The sequence below is a fragment of the Sturnus vulgaris genome, chromosome 7 (genome assembly GCF_052056855.1).
Source record: "Sturnus vulgaris isolate bStuVul1 chromosome 7, bStuVul1.hap1, whole genome shotgun sequence".
NCBI classification, from domain to species: domain Eukaryota; kingdom Metazoa; phylum Chordata; class Aves; order Passeriformes; family Sturnidae; genus Sturnus; species Sturnus vulgaris.
In genome coordinates, this window is record NC_142249.1 from 1,869,409 (window position 1) to 1,894,799 (window position 25,391).

The following is a 25,391-nucleotide window of genomic DNA, read 5'->3' on the forward strand; positions in this document are numbered from 1 at the left end:
CCCATGGAAACATTGCATTCGGTTTTTCTGCAATTTGGAACCCCCCAGAAGCTGTCCCAAAATCCCACCAAATTCCCATGCAATAGCGGCATTCCAAGTATCAGGAATTTAGGATACCCCATTTCCGCATCCAAATTCCCATAGAATAACGGCCTTCCGGCTATCAGGAATTTTGAATCGTCCATACGGTCTCCCATATTCCCATGGAATAACGCATACCCAAGCATGGGGAATTGAGTTTCATCTAGTTCCATACCCCAATTCCCATGGAATAACAGCATTCTGGGAGCTGTGTACTTGGAATCTGCCTATTTCCCTCCCAAATGTTTAGGGAATAATGGCATTCCGGGCATTGGGAAGGTTGAATCCTCATGTTGCCCTTGCAAATTCCCATGAAATAACCAATTTAATGTGTTGGGAATTTCGAATGCTCCAGTTCCTCGCCCAAATTCCAATCAACCTGTAACGAAATCATGACACTATGTGTGTGCGAAATTTAGAATCCTCCACTTCCCCTTCCAAATTCCCAACAAAACCATAAAATAAGAGCAGTTCACTCATTGCTAATTTCAACTCCTCCTCTTCCTCTCCCAAATTTCCACCAAACTCGAATGGAAGAACGGCATTTTGTGTGTGCGAAATTTAGAATCCTCCACTTCCCCTTCCAAATTCCCATAGAATAGCTGCATTCCGGGTATGGGGATTTTCAAAACATCCATATGCCCACTTAAATTCCCACGACAACCTAGGAAAAACAGCATTCATGGTGTTGGGAATATGGTATCCGCCATTTGCACTATCCAATTCCCAGCAAAACCATGCAATTACAGCACTCTGGGCATTGGGAATTTGGAATCCTCCGGTTCCACTCCCAAATTCCAATAGAATAACAGCCTTGCAGGCATGGGGATATTGGAATCCTCGAGTTCCCTTCCAAAAAGCCCATGGAATAACGACATTCTGGGTATTGAGAATTGACAATTTGCCCATTTCCCTCCCAGATCCCTAGGGAATAAGACACTTCCGGGTGTCACGTATTTCGAATCCTTCAAATCCGCACCATAACAGCCATGGAATAACAGAATTCCAGGTGTCAGGAATTGAGCATCCTCCACTTCCCCTTCGAATTTCCCATGGATTCATGGCATTCTGGCTGTTGGCACTTTAGAATCTCCCATACAGCCTCCCAAATACCCAGGAAATTCACAAGGAATAACAGAATTCCAGATATCAGGAATGTATTATCCGCCAGCTCTCCACGCAATTTCCCATGGAATCATGGCATTCCTGGTGCAGGGAATCTTGACTCCTGCAGTTATCCTCCCAAATCGCCATAGAAAAATGGCATTCTGCGTGTTGGGAATTAACAATCCCCCAGAAACCCACCCCAAATCCCACCACATTCCCAAAGAAAAGCAACTTTCCAGATGTCTGCAATTTGAAATATTCCAGTTCCCCACTCAAATTCCGATGGAACAACAGCATCCCAAGTGTCAGGAATTGGGAACGCTCCAGCTCCCTGAAAAAAATTCCCATGGAATCATGGGATTCCAGGTGTGAGGAATTGAGAATGCCCCGTACAGCCTCCCAGATTCCCACCACATTCCCATGGAATAACAACATTCCAGATTTCAGGAACTGAGAATCATCCTCTTCCCCTCCCAAATTCCCATGGAAACATTGCATTCGGTTTTTCCGCAATTTGGAACCCCCCAGAAGCTGTCCCAAAATCCCACCAAATTCCCATGCAATAGCGGCATTCCAAGTATCAGGAATTTAGGATACCCCATTTCCGCATCCAAATTCCCATAGAATAACGGCCTTCCGGCTATCAGGAATTTCGAATCGTCCATACGGTCTCCCATATTCCCATGGAATAACGCATACCCAAGCATGGGGAATTGAGTTTCATCTAGTTCCATACCCCAATTCCCATGGAATAACAGCATTCTGGGAGCTGAGGACTTGGAATCTGCCTGTTTCCCTCCCAAATGTTTAGGGAATAATGGCATTCTGGGCATTGGGAAGGTTGAATCCTCATGTTGCCCTTGCAAATTCCCATGAAATAACCAATTTAATGTGTTGGGAATTTCGAATGCTCCAGTTCCTCGCCCAAATTCCAATCAACCTGTAACGAAATCATGACACTATGTGTGTGCCAAATTTAGAATCCTCCACTTCCCCTTCCAAATTCCCAACAAAACCAGGGAATAAGAGCAGTTCACTCATTGCTAATTTCAACTCCTCCTCTTCCTCTCCCAAATTTCCACCAAACTCGAATGGAAGAACGGCATTATAAGTGTGCGAAATTTAGAATCCTCCACTTCCCCTTCCAAATTCCCATAGAATAGCTGCATTCCGGGCATGGGGATTTTCAAAACATCCATATGCCCACTTAAATTCCCACGACAACCTCGGAAAAACAGCATTCATGGTGTTGGGAATATGGTATCCGCCATTTGCACTATCCAATTCCCAGCAAAACCATGCAATTACAGCACTCTGGGCATTGGGAATTTGGAATCCTCCGGTTCCACTCCCAAATTCCAATAGAATAACAGCCTTGCAGGCATGGGGATATTGGAATCCTCGAGTTCCCTTCCAAAAAGCCCATGGAATAACGACATTCTGGGTATTGAGAATTGAGAATTTGCCCATTTCCCTCCCAGATCCCTAGGGAGTAAGACACTTCCGGGTGTCACGTATTTCGAATCCTTCAAATCCGCACCATAACAGCCATGGAATAACAGAATTCCAGGTGTCAGGAATTGAGCATCCTCCACTTCCCCTTCGAATTTCCCATGGAATCATGGCATTCTGGCTGTTGGCACTTTAGAATCTCCCATACACCCTCCCAAATACCCAGGAAATTCACAAGGAATAACAGAATTCCAGATATCAGGAATCTATTATCCGCCAGCTCTCCACGCAATTTCCCATGGAATCATGGCATTCCTGGTGCAGGGAATCTTGACTCCTCCAGTTATCCTCCCAAATCGCCATAGAAAAATGGCATTCTGCGTGTTGGGAATTAACAATCCCCCAGAAACCCACCCCAAATCCCACCACATTCCCAAAGAAAAGCAACTTTCCAGATGTCTGCATTTTGAAATATTCCAGTTCCCCACTCAAATTCCGATGGAACAACAGCATCCCAAGTGTCAGGAATTGGGAATGCTCCAGCTCCCTGAAAAAAATTCCCATGGAATCATGGGATTCCAGGTGTGAGGAATTGAGAATGCCCCGTACAGCCTCCCAGATTCCCACCACATTCCCATGGAATAACAACATTCCAGATTTCACGAACTGAGAATCATCCTCTTCCCCTCCCAAATTCCCATGGAAACATTGCATTCGGTTTTTCTGCAATTTGGAACCCCCCAGAAGCTGTCCCAAAATCCCACCAAATTCCCATGCAATAGCGGCATTCCAAGTATCAGGAATTTAGGATACCCAATTTCCGCATCCAAATTCCCATAGAATAACGGCATTCCGGCTATCAGGAATTTTGAATCGTCCATACGGTCTCCCATATTCCCATGGAATAACGCATACCCAAGCATGGGGAATTGAGTTTCATCTAGTTCCATACCCCAATTCCCATGGAATAACAGCATTCTGGGAGCGGAGGACTTGGAATCTGCCTGTTTCCCTCCCAAATGTTTAGGGAATAATGGCATTCTGAGCATTGGGAACGTTGAATACTCATGTTGCCCTTGCAAATTCCCATGAAATAACCAATTTAATGAGTTGGGAATTTCGAATGCTCCAGTTCCTCGCCCAAATTCCAATCAACCTGTAACGAAATCATGACACTATGTGTGTGCCAAATTTAGAATCCTCCACTTCCCCTTCCAAATTCCCAACAAAACCATGGAATAAGAGCAGTTCACTCATTTCTAATTTCAACTCCTCTTCCTCTCCCAAATTTCCACCAAACTCGAATGGAAGAACGGCATTTTGTGTGTGCGAAATTTAGAATCCTCCACTTCCCCTTCCAAATTCCCATAGAATAGCTGCATTCCGGGTATGGGGATTTTCAAAACATCCATATGCCCACTTAAATTCCCACGACAACCTCGGAAAAACAGCATTCATGGTGTTGGGAATATGGTATCCGCCATTTGCACTATCCAATTCCCAGCAAAACCATGCAATTACAGCACTCTGGGCATTGGGAATTTGGAATCCTCCGGTTCCACTCCCAAATTCCAATAGAATAACAGCCTTGCAGGCATGGGGATATTGGAATCCTCGAGTTCCCTTCCAAAAAGCCCATGGAATAACGACATTCTGGGTATTGAGAATTGAGAATTTGCCCATTTCCCTCCCAGATCCCTAGGGAGTAAGACACTTCCGGGTGTCACGTATTTCGAATCCTTCAAATCCGCACCATAACAGCCATGGAATAACAGAATTCCAGGTGTCAGGAATTGAGCATCCTCCACTTCCCCTTCGAATTTCCCATGGAATCATGGCATTCTGGCTGTTGGCACTTTAGAATCTCCCATACACCCTCCCAAATAACCACGAAATTCACAAGGAATAACAGAATTCCAGATATCAGGAATCTATTATCCGCCAGCTCTCCACGCAATTTCCCATGGAATCATGGCATTCCTGGTGCAGGGAATCTTGACTCCTCCAGTTATCCTCCCAAATCGCCATAGAAAAATGGCATTCTGCGTGTTGGGAATTAACAATCCCCCAGAAATCCACCCCAAATCCCACCACATTCCCAAAGAAAAGCAACTTTCCAGATGTCTGCAATTTGAAATATTCCAGTTCCCCACTCAAATTCCGATGGAACAACAGCATCCCAAGTGTCAGGAATTGGGAATGCTCCAGCTCCCTGAAAAAAATTCCCATGGAATCATGGGATTCCAGGTGTGAGGAATTGAGAATGCCCCGTACAGCCTCCCAGATTCCCACCACATTCCCATGGAATAACAACATTCCAGATTTCAGGAACTGAGAATCATCCTCTTCCCCTCCCAAATTCCCATGGAAACATTGCATTCGGTTTTTCTGCAATTTGGAACCCCCCAGAAGCTGTCCCAAAATCCCACCAAATTCCCATGCAATAGCGGCATTCCAAGTATCAGGAATTTAGGATACCCCATTTCCGCATCCAAATTCCCATAGAATAACGGCCTTCCGGCTATCAGGAATTTTGAATCGTCCATACGGTCTCCCATATTCCCATGGAATAACGCATACCCAAGCATGGGGAATTGAGTTTCATCTAGTTCCATACCCCAATTCCCATGGAATAACAGCATTCTGGGAGCTGTGTACTTGGAATCTGCCTATTTCCCTCCCAAATGTTTAGGGAATAATGGCATTCCGGGCATTGGGAAGGTTGAATCCTCATGTTGCCCTTGCAAATTCCCATGAAATAACCAATTTAATGTGTTGGGAATTTCGAATGCTCCAGTTCCTCGCCCAAATTCCAATCAACCTGTAACGAAATCATGACACTATGTGTGTGCGAAATTTAGAATCCTCCACTTCCCCTTCCAAATTCCCAACAAAACCAGGGAATAAGAGCAGTTCACTCAATGCTAATTTCAACTCCTCCTCTTCCTCTCCCAAATTTCCACCAAACTCGAATGGAAGAACGGCATTATAAGTGTGCGAAATTTAGAATCCTCCACTTCCCCTTCCAAATTCCCATAGAATAGCTGCATTCCGGGCATGGGGATTTTCAAAACATCCATATGCCCACTTAAATTCCCACGACAACCTCGGAAAAACAGCATTCATGGTGTTGGGAATATGGTATCCGCCATTTGCACTATCCAATTCCCAGCAAAACCATGCAATTACAGCACTCTGGGCATTGGGAATTTGGAATCCTCCGGTTCCACTCCCAAATTCCAATAGAATAACAGCCTTGCAGGCATGGGGATATTGGAATCCTCGAGTTCCCTTCCAAAAAGCCCATGGAATAACGACATTCTGGGTATTGAGAATTGACAATTTGCCCATTTCCCTCCCAGATCCCTAGGGAGTAAGACACTTCCGGGTGTCACGTATTTCGAATCCTTCAAATCCGCACCATAACAGCCATGGAATAACAGAATTCCAGGTGTCAGGAATTGAGCATCCTCCACTTCCCCTTCGAATTTCCCATGGAATCATGGCATTCTGGCTGTTGGCACTTTAGAATCTCCCATACAGCCTCCCAAATACCCAGGAAATTCACAAGGAATAACAGAATTCCAGATATCAGGAATCTATTATCCGCCAGCTCTCCACGCAATTTCCCATGGAATCATGGCATTCCTGGTGCAGGGAATCTTGACTCCTCCAGTTATCCTCCCAAATCGCCATAGAAAAATGGCATTCTGCGTGTTGGGAATTAACAATCCCCCAGAAACCCACCCCAAATCCCACCACATTCCCAAAGAAAAGCAACTTTCCAGATGTCTGCAATTTGAAATATTCCAGTTCCCCACTCAAATTCCGATGGAACAACAGCATCCCAAGTGTCAGGAATTGGGAATGCTCCAGCTCCCTGAAAAAAATTCCCATGGAATCATGGGATTCCAGGTGTGAGGAATTGAGAATGCCCCGTACAGCCTCCCAGATTCCCACCACATTCCCATGGAATAACAACATTCCAGATTTCAGGAACTGAGAATCATCCTCTTCCCCTCCCAAATTCCCATGGAAACATTGCATTCGGTTTTTCTGCAATTTGGAACCCCCCAGAAGCTGTCCCAAAATCCCACCAAATTCCCATGCAATAGCGGCATTCCAAGTATCAGGAATTTAGGATACCCCATTTCCGCATCCAAATTCCCATAGAATAACGGCCTTCCGGCTATCAGGAATTTTGAATCGTCCATACGGTCTCCCATATTCCCATGGAATAACGCATACCCAAGCATGGGGAATTGAGTTTCATCTAGTTCCATACCCCAATTCCCATGGAATAACAGCATTCTGGGAGCTGTGTACTTGGAATCTGCCTATTTCCCTCCCAAATGTTTAGGGAATAATGGCATTCCGGGCATTGGGAAGGTTGAATCCTCATGTTGCCCTTGCAAATTCCCATGAAATAACCAATTTAATGTGTTGGGAATTTCGAATGCTCCAGTTCCTCGCCCAAATTCCAATCAACCTGTAACGAAATCATGACACTATGTGTGTGCGAAATTTAGAATCCTCCACTTCCCCTTCCAAATTCCCAACAAAACCATAAAATAAGAGCAGTTCACTCATTGCTAATTTCAACTCCTCCTCTTCCTCTCCCAAATTTCCACCAAACTCGAATGGAAGAACGGCATTTTGTGTGTGCGAAATTTAGAATCCTCCACTTCCCCTTCCAAATTCCCATAGAATAGCTGCATTCCGGGTATGGGGATTTTCAAAACATCCATATGCCCACTTAAATTCCCACGACAACCTAGGAAAAACAGCATTCATGGTGTTGGGAATATGGTATCCGCCATTTGCACTATCCAATTCCCAGCAAAACCATGCAATTACAGCACTCTGGGCATTGGGAATTTGGAATCCTCCGGTTCCACTCCCAAATTCCAATAGAATAACAGCCTTGCAGGCATGGGGATATTGGAATCCTCGAGTTCCCTTCCAAAAAGCCCATGGAATAACGACATTCTGGGTATTGAGAATTGACAATTTGCCCATTTCCCTCCCAGATCCCTAGGGAATAAGACACTTCCGGGTGTCACGTATTTCGAATCCTTCAAATCCGCACCATAACAGCCATGGAATAACAGAATTCCAGGTGTCAGGAATTGAGCATCCTCCACTTCCCCTTCGAATTTCCCATGGATTCATGGCATTCTGGCTGTTGGCACTTTAGAATCTCCCATACAGCCTCCCAAATACCCAGGAAATTCACAAGGAATAACAGAATTCCAGATATCAGGAATGTATTATCCGCCAGCTCTCCACGCAATTTCCCATGGAATCATGGCATTCCTGGTGCAGGGAATCTTGACTCCTGCAGTTATCCTCCCAAATCGCCATAGAAAAATGGCATTCTGCGTGTTGGGAATTAACAATCCCCCAGAAACCCACCCCAAATCCCACCACATTCCCAAAGAAAAGCAACTTTCCAGATGTCTGCAATTTGAAATATTCCAGTTCCCCACTCAAATTCCGATGGAACAACAGCATCCCAAGTGTCAGGAATTGGGAACGCTCCAGCTCCCTGAAAAAAATTCCCATGGAATCATGGGATTCCAGGTGTGAGGAATTGAGAATGCCCCGTACAGCCTCCCAGATTCCCACCACATTCCCATGGAATAACAACATTCCAGATTTCAGGAACTGAGAATCATCCTCTTCCCCTCCCAAATTCCCATGGAAACATTGCATTCGGTTTTTCCGCAATTTGGAACCCCCCAGAAGCTGTCCCAAAATCCCACCAAATTCCCATGCAATAGCGGCATTCCAAGTATCAGGAATTTAGGATACCCCATTTCCGCATCCAAATTCCCATAGAATAACGGCCTTCCGGCTATCAGGAATTTCAAATCGTCCATACGGTCTCCCATATTCCCATGGAATAACGCATACCCAAGCATGGGGAATTGAGTTTCATCTAGTTCCATACCCCAATTCCCATGGAATAACAGCATTCTGGGAGCTGAGGACTTGGAATCTGCCTGTTTCCCTCCCAAATGTTTAGGGAATAATGGCATTCTGGGCATTGGGAAGGTTGAATCCTCATGTTGCCCTTGCAAATTCCCATGAAATAACCAATTTAATGTGTTGGGAATTTCGAATGCTCCAGTTCCTCGCCCAAATTCCAATCAACCTGTAACGAAATCATGACACTATGTGTGTGCCAAATTTAGAATCCTCCACTTCCCCTTCCAAATTCCCAACAAAACCAGGGAATAAGAGCAGTTCACTCATTGCTAATTTCAACTCCTCCTCTTCCTCTCCCAAATTTCCACCAAACTCGAATGGAAGAACGGCATTATAAGTGTGCGAAATTTAGAATCCTCCACTTCCCCTTCCAAATTCCCATAGAATAGCTGCATTCCGGGCATGGGGATTTTCAAAACATCCATATGCCCACTTAAATTCCCACGACAACCTCGGAAAAACAGCATTCATGGTGTTGGGAATATGGTATCCGCCATTTGCACTATCCAATTCCCAGCAAAACCATGCAATTACAGCACTCTGGGCATTGGGAATTTGGAATCCTCCGGTTCCACTCCCAAATTCCAATAGAATAACAGCCTTGCAGGCATGGGGATATTGGAATCCTCGAGTTCCCTTCCAAAAAGCCCATGGAATAACGACATTCTGGGTATTGAGAATTGAGAATTTGCCCATTTCCCTCCCAGATCCCTAGGGAGTAAGACACTTCCGGGTGTCACGTATTTCGAATCCTTCAAATCCGCACCATAACAGCCATGGAATAACAGAATTCCAGGTGTCAGGAATTGAGCATCCTCCACTTCCCCTTCGAATTTCCCATGGAATCATGGCATTCTGGCTGTTGGCACTTTAGAATCTCCCATACACCCTCCCAAATACCCAGGAAATTCACAAGGAATAACAGAATTCCAGATATCAGGAATCTATTATCCGCCAGCTCTCCACGCAATTTCCCATGGAATCATGGCATTCCTGGTGCAGGGAATCTTGACTCCTCCAGTTATCCTCCCAAATCGCCATAGAAAAATGGCATTCTGCGTGTTGGGAATTAACAATCCCCCAGAAACCCACCCCAAATCCCACCACATTCCCAAAGAAAAGCAACTTTCCAGATGTCTGCATTTTGAAATATTCCAGTTCCCCACTCAAATTCCGATGGAACAACAGCATCCCAAGTGTCAGGAATTGGGAATGCTCCAGCTCCCTGAAAAAAATTCCCATGGAATCATGGGATTCCAGGTGTGAGGAATTGAGAATGCCCCGTACAGCCTCCCAGATTCCCACCACATTCCCATGGAATAACAACATTCCAGATTTCAGGAACTGAGAATCATCCTCTTCCCCTCCCAAATTCCCATGGAAACATTGCATTCGGTTTTTCTGCAATTTGGAACCCCCCAGAAGCTGTCCCAAAATCCCACCAAATTCCCATGCAATAGCGGCATTCCAAGTATCAGGAATTTAGGATACCCAATTTCCGCATCCAAATTCCCATAGAATAACGGCATTCCGGCTATCAGGAATTTTGAATCGTCCATACGGTCTCCCATATTCCCATGGAATAACGCATACCCAAGCATGGGGAATTGAGTTTCATCTAGTTCCATACCCCAATTCCCATGGAATAACAGCATTCTGGGAGCGGAGGACTTGGAATCTGCCTGTTTCCCTCCCAAATGTTTAGGGAATAATGGCATTCTGAGCATTGGGAACGTTGAATACTCATGTTGCCCTTGCAAATTCCCATGAAATAACCAATTTAATGAGTTGGGAATTTCGAATGCTCCAGTTCCTCGCCCAAATTCCAATCAACCTGTAACGAAATCATGACACTATGTGTGTGCCAAATTTAGAATCCTCCACTTCCCCTTCCAAATTCCCAACAAAACCATGGAATAAGAGCAGTTCACTCATTTCTAATTTCAACTCCTCTTCCTCTCCCAAATTTCCACCAAACTCGAATGGAAGAACGGCATTTTGTGTGTGCGAAATTTAGAATCCTCCACTTCCCCTTCCAAATTCCCATAGAATAGCTGCATTCCGGGTATGGGGATTTTCAAAACATCCATATGCCCACTTAAATTCCCACGACAACCTCGGAAAAACAGCATTCATGGTGTTGGGAATATGGTATCCGCCATTTGCACTATCCAATTCCCAGCAAAACCATGCAATTACAGCACTCTGGGCATTGGGAATTTGGAATCCTCCGGTTCCACTCCCAAATTCCAATAGAATAACAGCCTTGCAGGCATGGGGATATTGGAATCCTCGAGTTCCCTTCCAAAAAGCCCATGGAATAACGACATTCTGGGTATTGAGAATTGAGAATTTGCCCATTTCCCTCCCAGATCCCTAGGGAGTAAGACACTTCCGGGTGTCACGTATTTCGAATCCTTCAAATCCGCACCATAACAGCCATGGAATAACAGAATTCCAGGTGTCAGGAATTGAGCATCCTCTACTTCCCCTTCGAATTTCCCATGGAATCATGGCATTCTGGCTGTTGGCACTTTAGAATCTCCCATACACCCTCCCAAATAACCACGAAATTCACAAGGAATAACAGAATTCCAGATATCAGGAATCTATTATCCGCCAGCTCTCCACGCAATTTCCCATGGAATCATGGCATTCCTGGTGCAGGGAATCTTGACTCCTCCAGTTATCCTCCCAAATCGCCATAGAAAAATGGCATTCTGCGTGTTGGGAATTAACAATCCCCCAGAAATCCACCCCAAATCCCACCACATTCCCAAAGAAAAGCAACTTTCCAGATGTCTGCAATTTGAAATATTCCAGTTCCCCACTCAAATTCCGATGGAACAACAGCATCCCAAGTGTCAGGAATTGGGAATGCTCCAGCTCCCTGAAAAAAATTCCCATGGAATCATGGGATTCCAGGTGTGAGGAATTGAGAATGCCCCGTACAGCCTCCCAGATTCCCACCACATTCCCATGGAATAACAACATTCCAGATTTCAGGAACTGAGAATCATCCTCTTCCCCTCCCAAATTCCCATGGAAACATTGCATTCGGTTTTTCTGCAATTTGGAACCCCCCAGAAGCTGTCCCAAAATCCCACCAAATTCCCATGCAATAGCGGCATTCCAAGTATCAGGAATTTAGGATACCCCATTTCCGCATCCAAATTCCCATAGAATAACGGCCTTCCGGCTATCAGGAATTTTGAATCGTCCATACGGTCTCCCATATTCCCATGGAATAACGCATACCCAAGCATGGGGAATTGAGTTTCATCTAGTTCCATACCCCAATTCCCATGGAATAACAGCATTCTGGGAGCTGTGTACTTGGAATCTGCCTATTTCCCTCCCAAATGTTTAGGGAATAATGGCATTCCGGGCATTGGGAAGGTTGAATCCTCATGTTGCCCTTGCAAATTCCCATGAAATAACCAATTTAATGTGTTGGGAATTTCGAATGCTCCAGTTCCTCGCCCAAATTCCAATCAACCTGTAACGAAATCATGACACTATGTGTGTGCGAAATTTAGAATCCTCCACTTCCCCTTCCAAATTCCCAACAAAACCAGGGAATAAGAGCAGTTCACTCAATGCTAATTTCAACTCCTCCTCTTCCTCTCCCAAATTTCCACCAAACTCGAATGGAAGAACGGCATTATAAGTGTGCGAAATTTAGAATCCTCCACTTCCCCTTCCAAATTCCCATAGAATAGCTGCATTCCGGGCATGGGGATTTTCAAAACATCCATATGCCCACTTAAATTCCCACGACAACCTAGGAAAAACAGCATTCATGGTGTTGGGAATATGGTATCCGCCATTTGCACTATCCAATTCCCAGCAAAACCATGCAATTACAGCACTCTGGGCATTGGGAATTTGGAATCCTCCGGTTCCACTCCCAAATTCCAATAGAATAACAGCCTTGCAGGCATGGGGATATTGGAATCCTCGAGTTCCCTTCCAAAAAGCCCATGGAATAACGACATTCTGGGTATTGAGAATTGACAATTTGCCCATTTCCCTCCCAGATCCCTAGGGAATAAGACACTTCCGGGTGTCACGTATTTCGAATCCTTCAAATCCGCACCATAACAGCCATGGAATAACAGAATTCCAGGTGTCAGGAATTGAGCATCCTCCACTTCCCCTTCGAATTTCCCATGGATTCATGGCATTCTGGCTGTTGGCACTTTAGAATCTCCCATACAGCCTCCCAAATACCCAGGAAATTCACAAGGAATAACAGAATTCCAGATATCAGGAATGTATTATCCGCCAGCTCTCCACGCAATTTCCCATGGAATCATGGCATTCCTGGTGCAGGGAATCTTGACTCCTGCAGTTATCCTCCCAAATCGCCATAGAAAAATGGCATTCTGCGTGTTGGGAATTAACAATCCCCCAGAAACCCACCCCAAATCCCACCACATTCCCAAAGAAAAGCAACTTTCCAGATGTCTGCAATTTGAAATATTCCAGTTCCCCACTCAAATTCCGATGGAACAACAGCATCCCAAGTGTCAGGAATTGGGAACGCTCCAGCTCCCTGAAAAAAATTCCCATGGAATCATGGGATTCCAGGTGTGAGGAATTGAGAATGCCCCGTACAGCCTCCCAGATTCCCACCACATTCCCATGGAATAACAACATTCCAGATTTCAGGAACTGAGAATCATCCTCTTCCCCTCCCAAATTCCCATGGAAACATTGCATTCGGTTTTTCCGCAATTTGGAACCCCCCAGAAGCTGTCCCAAAATCCCACCAAATTCCCATGCAATAGCGGCATTCCAAGTATCAGGAATTTAGGATACCCCATTTCCGCATCCAAATTCCCATAGAATAACGGCCTTCCGGCTATCAGGAATTTCAAATCGTCCATACGGTCTCCCATATTCCCATGGAATAACGCATACCCAAGCATGGGGAATTGAGTTTCATCTAGTTCCATACCCCAATTCCCATGGAATAACAGCATTCTGGGAGCGGAGGACTTGGAATCTGCCTGTTTCCCTCCCAAATGTTTAGGGAATAATGGCATTCTGGGCATTGGGAAGGTTGAATCCTCATGTTGCCCTTGCAAATTCCCATGAAATAACCAATTTAATGTGTTGGGAATTTCGAATGCTCCAGTTCCTCGCCCAAATTCCAATCAACCTGTAACGAAATCATGACACTATGTGTGTGCCAAATTTAGAATCCTCCACTTCCCCTTCCAAATTCCCAACAAAACCAGGGAATAAGAGCAGTTCACTCATTGCTAATTTCAACTCCTCCTCTTCCTCTCCCAAATTTCCACCAAACTCGAATGGAAGAACGGCATTTTGTGTGTGCGAAATTTAGAATCCTCCACTTCCCCTTCCAAATTCCCATAGAATAGCTGCATTCCGGGTATGGGGATTTTCAAAACATCCATATGCCCACTTAAATTCCCACGACAACCTAGGAAAAACAGCATTCATGGTGTTGGGAATATGGTATCCGCCATTTGCACTATCCAATTCCCAGCAAAACCATGCAATTACAGCACTCTGGGCATTGGGAATTTGGAATCCTCCGGTTCCACTCCCAAATTCCAATAGAATAACAGCCTTGCAGGCATGGGGATATTGGAATCCTCGAGTTCCCTTCCAAAAAGCCCATGGAATAACGACATTCTGGGTATTGAGAATTGACAATTTGCCCATTTCCCTCCCAGATCCCTAGGGAGTAAGACACTTCCGGGTGTCACGTATTTCGAATCCTTCAAATCCGCACCATAACAGCCATGGAATAACAGAATTCCAGGTGTCAGGAATTGAGCATCCTCCACTTCCCCTTCGAATTTCCCATGGAATCATGGCATTCTGGCTGTTGGCACTTTAGAATCTCCCATACAGCCTCCCAAATACCCAGGAAATTCACAAGGAATAACAGAATTCCAGATATCAGGAATCTATTATCCGCCAGCTCTCCACGCAATTTCCCATGGAATCATGGCATTGCTGGTGCAGGGAATCTTGACTCCTCCAGTTATCCTCCCAAATCGCCATAGAAAAATGGCATTCTGCGTGTTGGGAATTAACAATCCCCCAGAAATCCACCCCAAATCCCACCACATTCCCAAAGAAAAGCAACTTTCCAGATGTCTGCAATTTGAAATATTCCAGTTCCCCACTCAAATTCCGATGGAACAACAGCATCCCAAGTGTCAGGAATTGGGAATCCTCCAGCTTCCTTAAAAAAATTCCCATGGAATCATGGGATTCCAGGTGTGAGGAATTGAGAATGCCCCGTACAGCCTCCCAGATTCCCACCACATTCCCATGGAATAACAACATTCCAGATTTCACGAACTGAGAATCATCCTCTTCCCCTCCCAAATTCCCATGGAAACATTGCATTCGGTTTTTCTGCAATTTGGAACCCCCCAGAAGCTGTCCCAAAATCCCACCAAATTCCCATGCAATAGCGGCATTCCAAGTATCAGGAATTTAGGATACCCCATTTCCGCATCCAAATTCCCATAGAATAACGGCCTTCCGGCTATCAGGAATTTCAAATCGTCCATACGGTCTCCCAAATTCCCATAGAATAACGCATACCCAAGCATGGGGAATTGAGTTTCATCTAGTTCCATACCCCAATTCCCATGGAATAACAGCATTCTGGGAGCTGAGGACTTGGAATCTGCCTATTTCCCTCCCAAATGTTTAGGGAATAATGGCATTCTGGGCATTGGGAAGGTTGAATCGTCATGTTGCCCTTGCAAATTCCCATGAAATAACCAATTTAATGTGTTGGGAATTTCGAATGCTCCAGTTCCTCGCCCAAATTCCAATCAACCTGTAACGAAATCATGACACTATGTGTGTGCGAAATTTAGAATCCTCCACTTCCCCTTCCAAATTCCCAACAAAACCAGGGAATAAGAGCAGTTCACTCATTGCTAATTTCAACTCCTCCTCTTCCTCTCCCAAATTTCCACCAAACTCGAATGGAAGAACGGCATTATAAGTGTGGGAAATTTAGAATCCTCCACTTCCCCTTCCAAATTCCCATAGAATTGCTGCATTCCGGGCATGGGGATTTTCAAAACATCCATATGCCCACTTAAATTCCCACGACAACCTCGGAAAAACAGCATTCATGGTGTTGGGAATATGGTATCCGCCATTTGCACTATCCAATTCCCAGCAAAACCATGCAATTACAGCACTCTGGGCATTGGGAATTTGGAATCCTCCGGTTCCACTCCCAAATTCCAATAGAATAACAGCCTTGCAGGCATGGGGATATTGGAATCCTCGAGTTCCCTTCCAAAAAGCCCATGGAATAACAACATTCTGGGTATTGAGAATTGACAATTTGCCCATTTCCCTCCCAGATCCCTAGGGAGTAAGACACTTCCGGGTGTCACGTATTTCGAATCCTTCAAATCCGCACCATAACAGCCATGGAATAACAGAATTCCAGGTGTCAGGAATTGAGCATCCTCCACTTCCCCTTCGAATTTCCCATGGAATCATGGCATTCTGGCTGTTGGCACTTTAGAATCTCCCATACACCCTCCCAAATACCCAGGAAATTCACAAGGAATAACAGAATTCCAGATATCAGGAATCTATTATCCGCCAGCTCTCCACGCAATTTCCCATGGAATCATGGCATTCCTGGTGCAGGGAATCTTGACTCCTGCAGTTATCCTCCCAAATCGCCATAGAAAAATGGCATTCTGCGTGTTGGGAATTAACAATCCCCCAGAAATCCACCCCAAATCCCACCACATTCCCAAAGAAAAGCAACTTTCCAGATGTCTGCAATTTGAAATATTCCAGTTCCCCACTCAAATTCCGATGGAACAACAGCATCCCTAGTGTCAGGAATTGGGAATCCTCCAGCTTCCTGAAAAAAATTCCCATGGAATCATGGGATTCCAGGTGTGAGCAATTGAGAATGCCCCATACAGCCTCCCAGATTCCCACCACATTCCCATGGAATAACAACATTCCAGATTTCAGGAACTGAGAATCATCCTCTTCCCCTCCCAAATTCCCATGGAAACATTGCATTCGGTTTTTCTGCAATTTGGAACCCCCCAGAAGCTGTCCCAAAATCCCACCAAATTCCCATGCAATAGCGGCATTCCAAGTATCAGGAATTTAGGATACCCCATTTCCGCATCCAAATTCCCATAGAATAACGGCCTTCCGGCTATCAGGAATTTTGAATCGTCCATACGGTCTCCCAAATTCCCATGGAATAACGCATACCCAAGCATGGGGAATTGAGTTTCATCTAGTTCCATACCCCAATTCCCATGGAATAACAGTATTCTGGGAGCTGAGGACTTGGAATCTGCCTGTTTCCCTCCCAAATGTTTAGGGAATAATGGCATTCTGGGCATTGGGAAGGTTGAATCCTCATGTTGCCCTTGCAAATTCCCATGAAATAACCAATTTAATGTGTTGGGAATTTCGAATGCTCCAGTTCCTCGCCCAAATTCCAATCAACCTGTAACGAAATCATGACACTATGTGTGTGCGAAATTTAGAATCCTCCACTTCCCCTTCCAAATTCCCAACAAAACCAGGGAATAAGAGCAGTTCACTCATTGCTAATTTCAACTCCTCCTCTTCCTCTCCCAAATTTCCACCAAACTCGAATGGAAGAACGCCATTTTGTGTGTGCGAAATTTAGAATCCTCCACTTCCCCTTCCAAATTCCCATAGAATTGCTGCATTCCGGGTATGGGGATTTTCAAAACATCCATATGCCCACTTAAATTCCCACGACAACCTAGGAAAAACAGCATTCATGGTGTTGGGAATATGGTATCCGCCATTTGCACTATCCAATTCCCAGCAAAACCATGCAATTACAGCACTCTGGGCATTGGGAATTTGGAATCCTCCGGTTCCACTCCCAAATTCCAATAGAATAACAGCCTTGCAGGCATGGGGATATTGGAATCCTCGAGTTCCCTTCCAAAAAGCCCATGGAATAACGACATTCTGGGTATTGAGAATTGAGAATTTGCCCATTTCCCTCCCAGATCCCTAGGGAGTAAGACACGTCCGGGTGTCACGTATTTCGAATCCTTCAAATCCGCACCATAACAGCCATGGAATAACAGAATTCCAGGTGTCAGGAATTGAGCATCCTCCACTTCCCCTTCGAATTTCCCATGGAATCATGGCATTCTGGCTGTTGGCACTTTAGAATCTCCCATACAGCCTCCCAAATACCCAGGAAATTCACAAGGAATAACAGAATTCCAGATATCAGGAATCTATTATCCGCCAGCTCTCCACGCAATTTCCCATGGAATCATGGCATTCCTGGTGCAGGGAATCTTGACTCCTCCAGTTATCCTCCCAAATCGCCATAGAAAAATGGCATTCTGCGTGTTGGGAATTAACAATCCCCCAGAAATCCACCCCAAATCCCACCACATTCCCAAAGAAAAGCAACTTTCCAGATGTCTGCAATTTGAAATATTCCAGTTCCCCACTCAAATTCCGATGGAACAACAGCATCCCAAGTGTCAGGAATTGGGAACGCTCCAGCTCCCTGAAAAAAATTCCCATGGAATCATGGGATTCCAGGTGTGAGGAATTGAGAATGCCCCGTACAGCCTCCCAGATTCCCACCACATTCCCATGGAATAACAACATTCCAGATTTCACGAACTGAGAATCATCCTCTTCCCCTCCCAAATTCCCATGGAAACATTGCATTCGGTTTTTCTGCAATTTGGAACCCCCCAGAAGCTGTCCCAAAATCCCACCAAATTCCCATGCAATAGCAGCATTCCAAGTATCAGGAATTTAGGATACCCCATTTCCGCATCCAAATTCCCATAGAATAACGGCCTTCCGGCTATCAGGAATTTCGAATCGTCCATACGGTCTCCCATATTCCCATGGAATAACGCATACCCAAGCATGGGGAATTGAGTTTCATCTAGTTCCATACCCCAATTCCCATGAAATAACAGCATTCTGGGAGCTGAGGACTTGGAATCTGCCTATTTCCCTCCCAAATGTTTAGGGAATAATGGCATTCTGGGCATTGGGAAGGTTGAATCGTCATGTTGCCCTTGCAAATTCCCATGAAATAACCAATTTAATGTGTTGGGAATTTCGAATGCTCCAGTTCCTCGCCCAAATTCCAATCAACCTGTAACGAAATCATGACACTATGTGTGTGCGAAATTTAGAATCCTCCACTTCCCCTTCCAAATTCCCAACAAAACCAGGGAATAAGAGCAGTTCACTCAATGCTAATTTCAACTCCTCCTCTTCCTCTCCCAAATTTCCACCAAACTCGAATGGAAGAACGGCATTTTGTGTGTGCGAAATTTAGAATCCTCCACTTCCCCTTCCAAATTCCCATAGAATAGCTGCATTCCGGGCATGGGGATTTTCAAAACATCCATATGCCCACTTAAATTCCCACGACAACCTCGGAAAAACAGCATTCATGGTGTTGGGAATATGGTATCCGCCATTTGCACTATCCAATTCCCAGCAAAACCATGCAATTACAGCACTCTGGGCATTGGGAATTTGGAATCCTCCGGTTCCACTCCCAAATTCCAATAGAATAACAGCCTTGCAGGCATGGGGATATTGGAATCCTCGAGTTCCCTTCCAAAAAGCCCATGGAATAACGACATTCTGGGTATTGAGAATTGACAATTTGCCCATTTCCCTCCCAGATCCCTAGGGAGTAAGACACTTCCGGGTGTCACGTATTTCGAATCCTTCAAATCCGCACCATAACAGCCATGGAATAACAGAATTCCAGGTGTCAGGAATTGAGCATCCTCCACTTCCCCTTCGAATTTCCCATGGAATCATGGCATTCTGGCTGTTGGCACTTTACAATCTCCCATACACCCTCCCAAATACCCAAAAATTCACAAGGAATAACAGAATTCCAGATATCAGGAATCTATTATCCGCCAGCTCTCCACGCAATTTCCCATGGAATCATGGCATTCCTGGTGCAGGGAATCTTGACTCCTCCAGTTATCCTCCCAAATCGCCATAGAAAAATGGCATTCTGCGTGTTGGGAATTAACAATCCCCCAGAAACCCACCCCAAATCCCACCACATTCCCAAAGAAAAGCAACTTTCCAGATGTCTGCAATTTGAAATATTCCAGTTCCCCACTCAAATTCCGATGGAACAACAGCATCCCAAGTGTCAGGAATTGGGAATGCTCCAGCTCCCTGAAAAAAATTCCCATGGAATCATGGGATTCCAGGTGTGAGGAATTGAGAATGCCCCGTACAGCCTCCCAGATTCCCACCACATTCCCATGGAATAACAACATTCCAGATTTCAGGAACTGAGAATCATCCTCTTCCCCTCCCAAATTCCCATGGAAACATTGCATTCGGTTTTTCTGCAATTTGGAACCCCCCAGAAGCTGTCCCAAAATCCCACCAAATTCCCATGCAATAGCGGCATTCCAAGTATCAGGAATTTAGGATACCCCATTTCCGCATCCAAATTCCCATAGAATAACGGCATTCCGGCTATCAGGAATTTTGAATCGTCCATACGGTCTCCCATATTCCCATGGAATAACGCATACCCAAGCATGGGGAATTGAGTTTCATCTAGTTCCATACCCCAATTCCCATGGAATAACAGCATTCTGGGAGCGGAGGACTTGGAATCTGCCTGTTTCCCTCCCAAATGTTTAGGGAATAATGGCATTCTGAGCATTGGGAACGTTGAATACTCATGTTGCCCTTGCAAATTCCCATGAAATAACCAATTTAATGAGTTGGGAATTTCGAATGCTCCAGTTCCTCGCCCAAATTCCAATCAACCTGTAACGAAATCATGACACTATGTGTGTGCCAAATTTAGAATCCTCCACTTCCCCTTCCAAATTCCCAACAAAACCATGGAATAAGAGCAGTTCACTCATTTCTAATTTCAACTCCTCTTCCTCTCCCAAATTTCCACCAAACTCGAATGGAAGAACGGCATTTTGTGTGTGCGAAATTTAGAATCCTCCACTTCCCCTTCCAAATTCCCATAGAATAGCTGCATTCCGGGTATGGGGATTTTCAAAACATCCATATGCCCACTTAAATTCCCACGACAACCTCGGAAAAACAGCATTCATGGTGTTGGGAATATGGTATCCGCCATTTGCACTATCCAATTCCCAGCAAAACCATGCAATTACAGCACTCTGGGCATTGGGAATTTGGAATCCTCCGGTTCCACTCCCAAATTCCAATAGAATAACAGCCTTGCAGGCATGGGGATATTGGAATCCTCGAGTTCCCTTCCAAAAAGCCCATGGAATAACGACATTCTGGGTATTGAGAATTGAGAATTTGCCCATTTCCCTCCCAGATCCCTAGGGAATAAGACACTTCCGGGTGTCACGTATTTCGAATCCTTCAAATCCGCACCATAACAGCCATGGAATAACAGAATTCCAGGTGTCAGGAATTGAGCATCCTCCACTTCCCCTTCGAATTTCCCATGGAATCATGGCATTCTGGCTGTTGGCACTTTAGAATCTCCCATACACCCTCCCAAATACCCAGGAAATTCACAAGGAATAACAGAATTCCAGATATCAGGAATCTATTATCCGCCAGCTCTCCACGCAATTTCCCATGGAATCATGGCATTCCTGGTGCAGGGAATCTTGACTCCTGCAGTTATCCTCCCAAATCGCCATAGAAAAATGGCATTCTGCGTGTTGGGAATTAACAATCCCCCAGAAATCCACCCCAAATCCCACCACATTCCCAAAGAAAAGCAACTTTCCAGATGTCTGCAATTTGAAATATTCCAGTTCCCCACTCAAATTCCGATGGAACAACAGCATCCCTAGTGTCAGGAATTGGGAATCCTCCAGCTTCCTGAAAAAAATTCCCATGGAATCATGGGATTCCAGGTGTGAGCAATTGAGAATGCCCCATACAGCCTCCCAGATTCCCACCACATTCCCATGGAATAACAACATTCCAGATTTCAGGAACTGAGAATCATCCTCTTCCCCTCCCAAATTCCCATGGAAACATTGCATTCGGTTTTTCTGCAATTTGGAACCCCCCAGAAGCTGTCCCAAAATCCCACCAAATTCCCATGCAATAGCGGCATTCCAAGTATCAGGAATTTAGGATACCCCATTTCCGCATCCAAATTCCCATAGAATAACGGCCTTCCGGCTATCAGGAATTTTGAATCGTCCATACGGTCTCCCAAATTCCCATGGAATAACGCATACCCAAGCATGGGGAATTGAGTTTCATCTAGTTCCATACCCCAATTCCCATGGAATAACAGTATTCTGGGAGCTGAGGACTTGGAATCTGCCTGTTTCCCTCCCAAATGTTTAGGGAATAATGGCATTCTGGGCATTGGGAAGGTTGAATCCTCATGTTGCCCTTGCAAATTCCCATGAAATAACCAATTTAATGTGTTGGGAATTTCGAATGCTCCAGTTCCTCGCCCAAATTCCAATCAACCTGTAACGAAATCATGACACTATGTGTGTGCGAAATTTAGAATCCTCCACTTCCCCTTCCAAATTCCCAACAAAACCAGGGAATAAGAGCAGTTCACTCATTGCTAATTTCAACTCCTCCTCTTCCTCTCCCAAATTTCCACCAAACTCGAATGGAAGAACGCCATTTTGTGTGTGCGAAATTTAGAATCCTCCACTTCCCCTTCCAAATTCCCATAGAATTGCTGCATTCCGGGTATGGGGATTTTCAAAACATCCATATGCCCACTTAAATTCCCACGACAACCTAGGAAAAACAGCATTCATGGTGTTGGGAATATGGTATCCGCCATTTGCACTATCCAATTCCCAGCAAAACCATGCAATTACAGCACTCTGGGCATTGGGAATTTGGAATCCTCCGGTTCCACTCCCAAATTCCAATAGAATAACAGCCTTGCAGGCATGGGGATATTGGAATCCTCGAGTTCCCTTCCAAAAAGCCCATGGAATAACGACATTCTGGGTATTGAGAATTGAGAATTTGCCCATTTCCCTCCCAGATCCCTAGGGAGTAAGACACGTCCGGGTGTCACGTATTTCGAATCCTTCAAATCCGCACCATAACAGCCATGGAATAACAGAATTCCAGGTGTCAGGAATTGAGCATCCTCCACTTCCCCTTCGAATTTCCCATGGAATCATGGCATTCTGGCTGTTGGCACTTTAGAATCTCCCATACAGCCTCCCAAATACCCAGGAAATTCACAAGGAATAACAGAATTCCAGATATCAGGAATCTATTATCCGCCAGCTCTCCACGCAATTTCCCATGGAATCATGGCATTCCTGGTGCAGGGAATCTTGACTCCTCCAGTTATCCTCCCAAATCGCCATAGAAAAATGGCATTCTGCGTGTTGGGAATTAACAATCCCCCAGAAACCCACCCCAAATCCCACCACATTCCCAAAGAAAAGCAACTTTCCAGATGTCTGCAATTTGAAATATTCCAGTTCCCCACTCAAATTCCGATGGAACAACAGCATCCCAAGTGTCAGGAATTGGGAATGCTCCAGCTCCCTGAAAAAAATTCCCATGGAATCATGGGATTCCAGGTGTGAGGAATTGAGAATGCCCCGTACAGCCTCCCAGATTCCCACCACATTCCCATGGAATAACAACATTCCAGATTTCAGGAACTGAGAATCATCCTCTTCCCCTCCCAAATTCCCATGGAAACATTGCATTCGGTTTTTCTGCAATTTGGAACCCCCCAGAAGCTGTCCCAAAATCCCACCAAATTCCCATGCAATAGCGGCATTCCAAGTATCAGGAATTTAGGATACCCCATTTCCGCATCCAAATTCCCATAGAATAACGGCCTTCCGGCTATCAGGAATTTTGAATCGTCCATACGGTCTCCCAAATTCCCATGGAATAACGCATACCCAAGCATGGGGAATTGAGTTTCATCTAGTTCCATACCCCAATTCCCATGGAATAACAGTATTCTGGGAGCTGAGGACTTGGAATCTGCCTGTTTCCCTCCCAAATGTTTAGGGAATAATGGCATTCTGGGCATTGGGAAGGTTGAATCCTCATGTTGCCCTTGCAAATTCCCATGAAATAACCAATTTAATGTGTTGGGAATTTCGAATGCTCCAGTTCCTCGCCCAAATTCCAATCAACCTGTAACGAAATCATGACACTATGTGTGTGCGAAATTTAGAATCCTCCACTTCCCCTTCCAAATTCCCAACAAAACCAGGGAATAAGAGCAGTTCACTCATTGCTAATTTCAACTCCTCCTCTTCCTCTCCCAAATTTCCACCAAACTCGAATGGAAGAACGCCATTTTGTGTGTGCGAAATTTAGAATCCTCCACTTCCCCTTCCAAATTCCCATAGAATTGCTGCATTCCGGGTATGGGGATTTTCAAAACATCCATATGCCCACTTAAATTCCCACGACAACCTAGGAAAAACAGCATTCATGGTGTTGGGAATATGGTATCCGCCATTTGCACTATCCAATTCCCAGCAAAACCATGCAATTACAGCACTCTGGGCATTGGGAATTTGGAATCCTCCGGTTCCACTCCCAAATTCCAATAGAATAACAGCCTTGCAGGCATGGGGATATTGGAATCCTCGAGTTCCCTTCCAAAAAGCCCATGGAATAACGACATTCTGGGTATTGAGAATTGAGAATTTGCCCATTTCCCTCCCAGATCCCTAGGGAGTAAGACACGTCCGGGTGTCACGTATTTCGAATCCTTCAAATCCGCACCATAACAGCCATGGAATAACAGAATTCCAGGTGTCAGGAATTGAGCATCCTCCACTTCCCCTTCGAATTTCCCATGGAATCATGGCATTCTGGCTGTTGGCACTTTAGAATCTCCCATACAGCCTCCCAAATACCCAGGAAATTCACAAGGAATAACAGAATTCCAGATATCAGGAATCTATTATCCGCCAGCTCTCCACGCAATTTCCCATGGAATCATGGCATTCCTGGTGCAGGGAATCTTGACTCCTCCAGTTATCCTCCCAAATCGCCATAGAAAAATGGCATTCTGCGTGTTGGGAATTAACAATCCCCCAGAAATCCACCCCAAATCCCACCACATTCCCAAAGAAAAGCAACTTTCCAGATGTCTGCAATTTGAAATATTCCAGTTCCCCACTCAAATTCCGATGGAACAACAGCATCCCAAGTGTCAGGAATTGGGAACGCTCCAGCTCCCTGAAAAAAATTCCCATGGAATCATGGGATTCCAGGTGTGAGGAATTGAGAATGCCCCGTACAGCCTCCCAGATTCCCACCACATTCCCATGGAATAACAACATTCCAGATTTCAGGAACTGAGAATCATCCTCTTCCCCTCCCAAATTCCCATGGAAACATTGCATTCGGTTTTTCTGCAATTTGGAACCCCCCAGAAGCTGTCCCAAAATCCCACCAAATTCCCATGCAATAGCAGCATTCCAAGTATCAGGAATTTAGGATACCCCATTTCCGCATCCAAATTCCCATAGAATAACGGCCTTCCGGCTATCAGGAATTTCGAATCGTCCATACGGTCTCCCATATTCCCATGGAATAACGCATACCCAAGCATGGGGAATTGAGTTTCATCTAGTTCCATACCCCAATTCCCATGAAATAACAGCATTCTGGGAGCTGAGGACTTGGAATCTGCCTATTTCCCTCCCAAATGTTTAGGGAATAATGGCATTCTGGGCATTGGGAAGGTTGAATCGTCATGTTGCCCT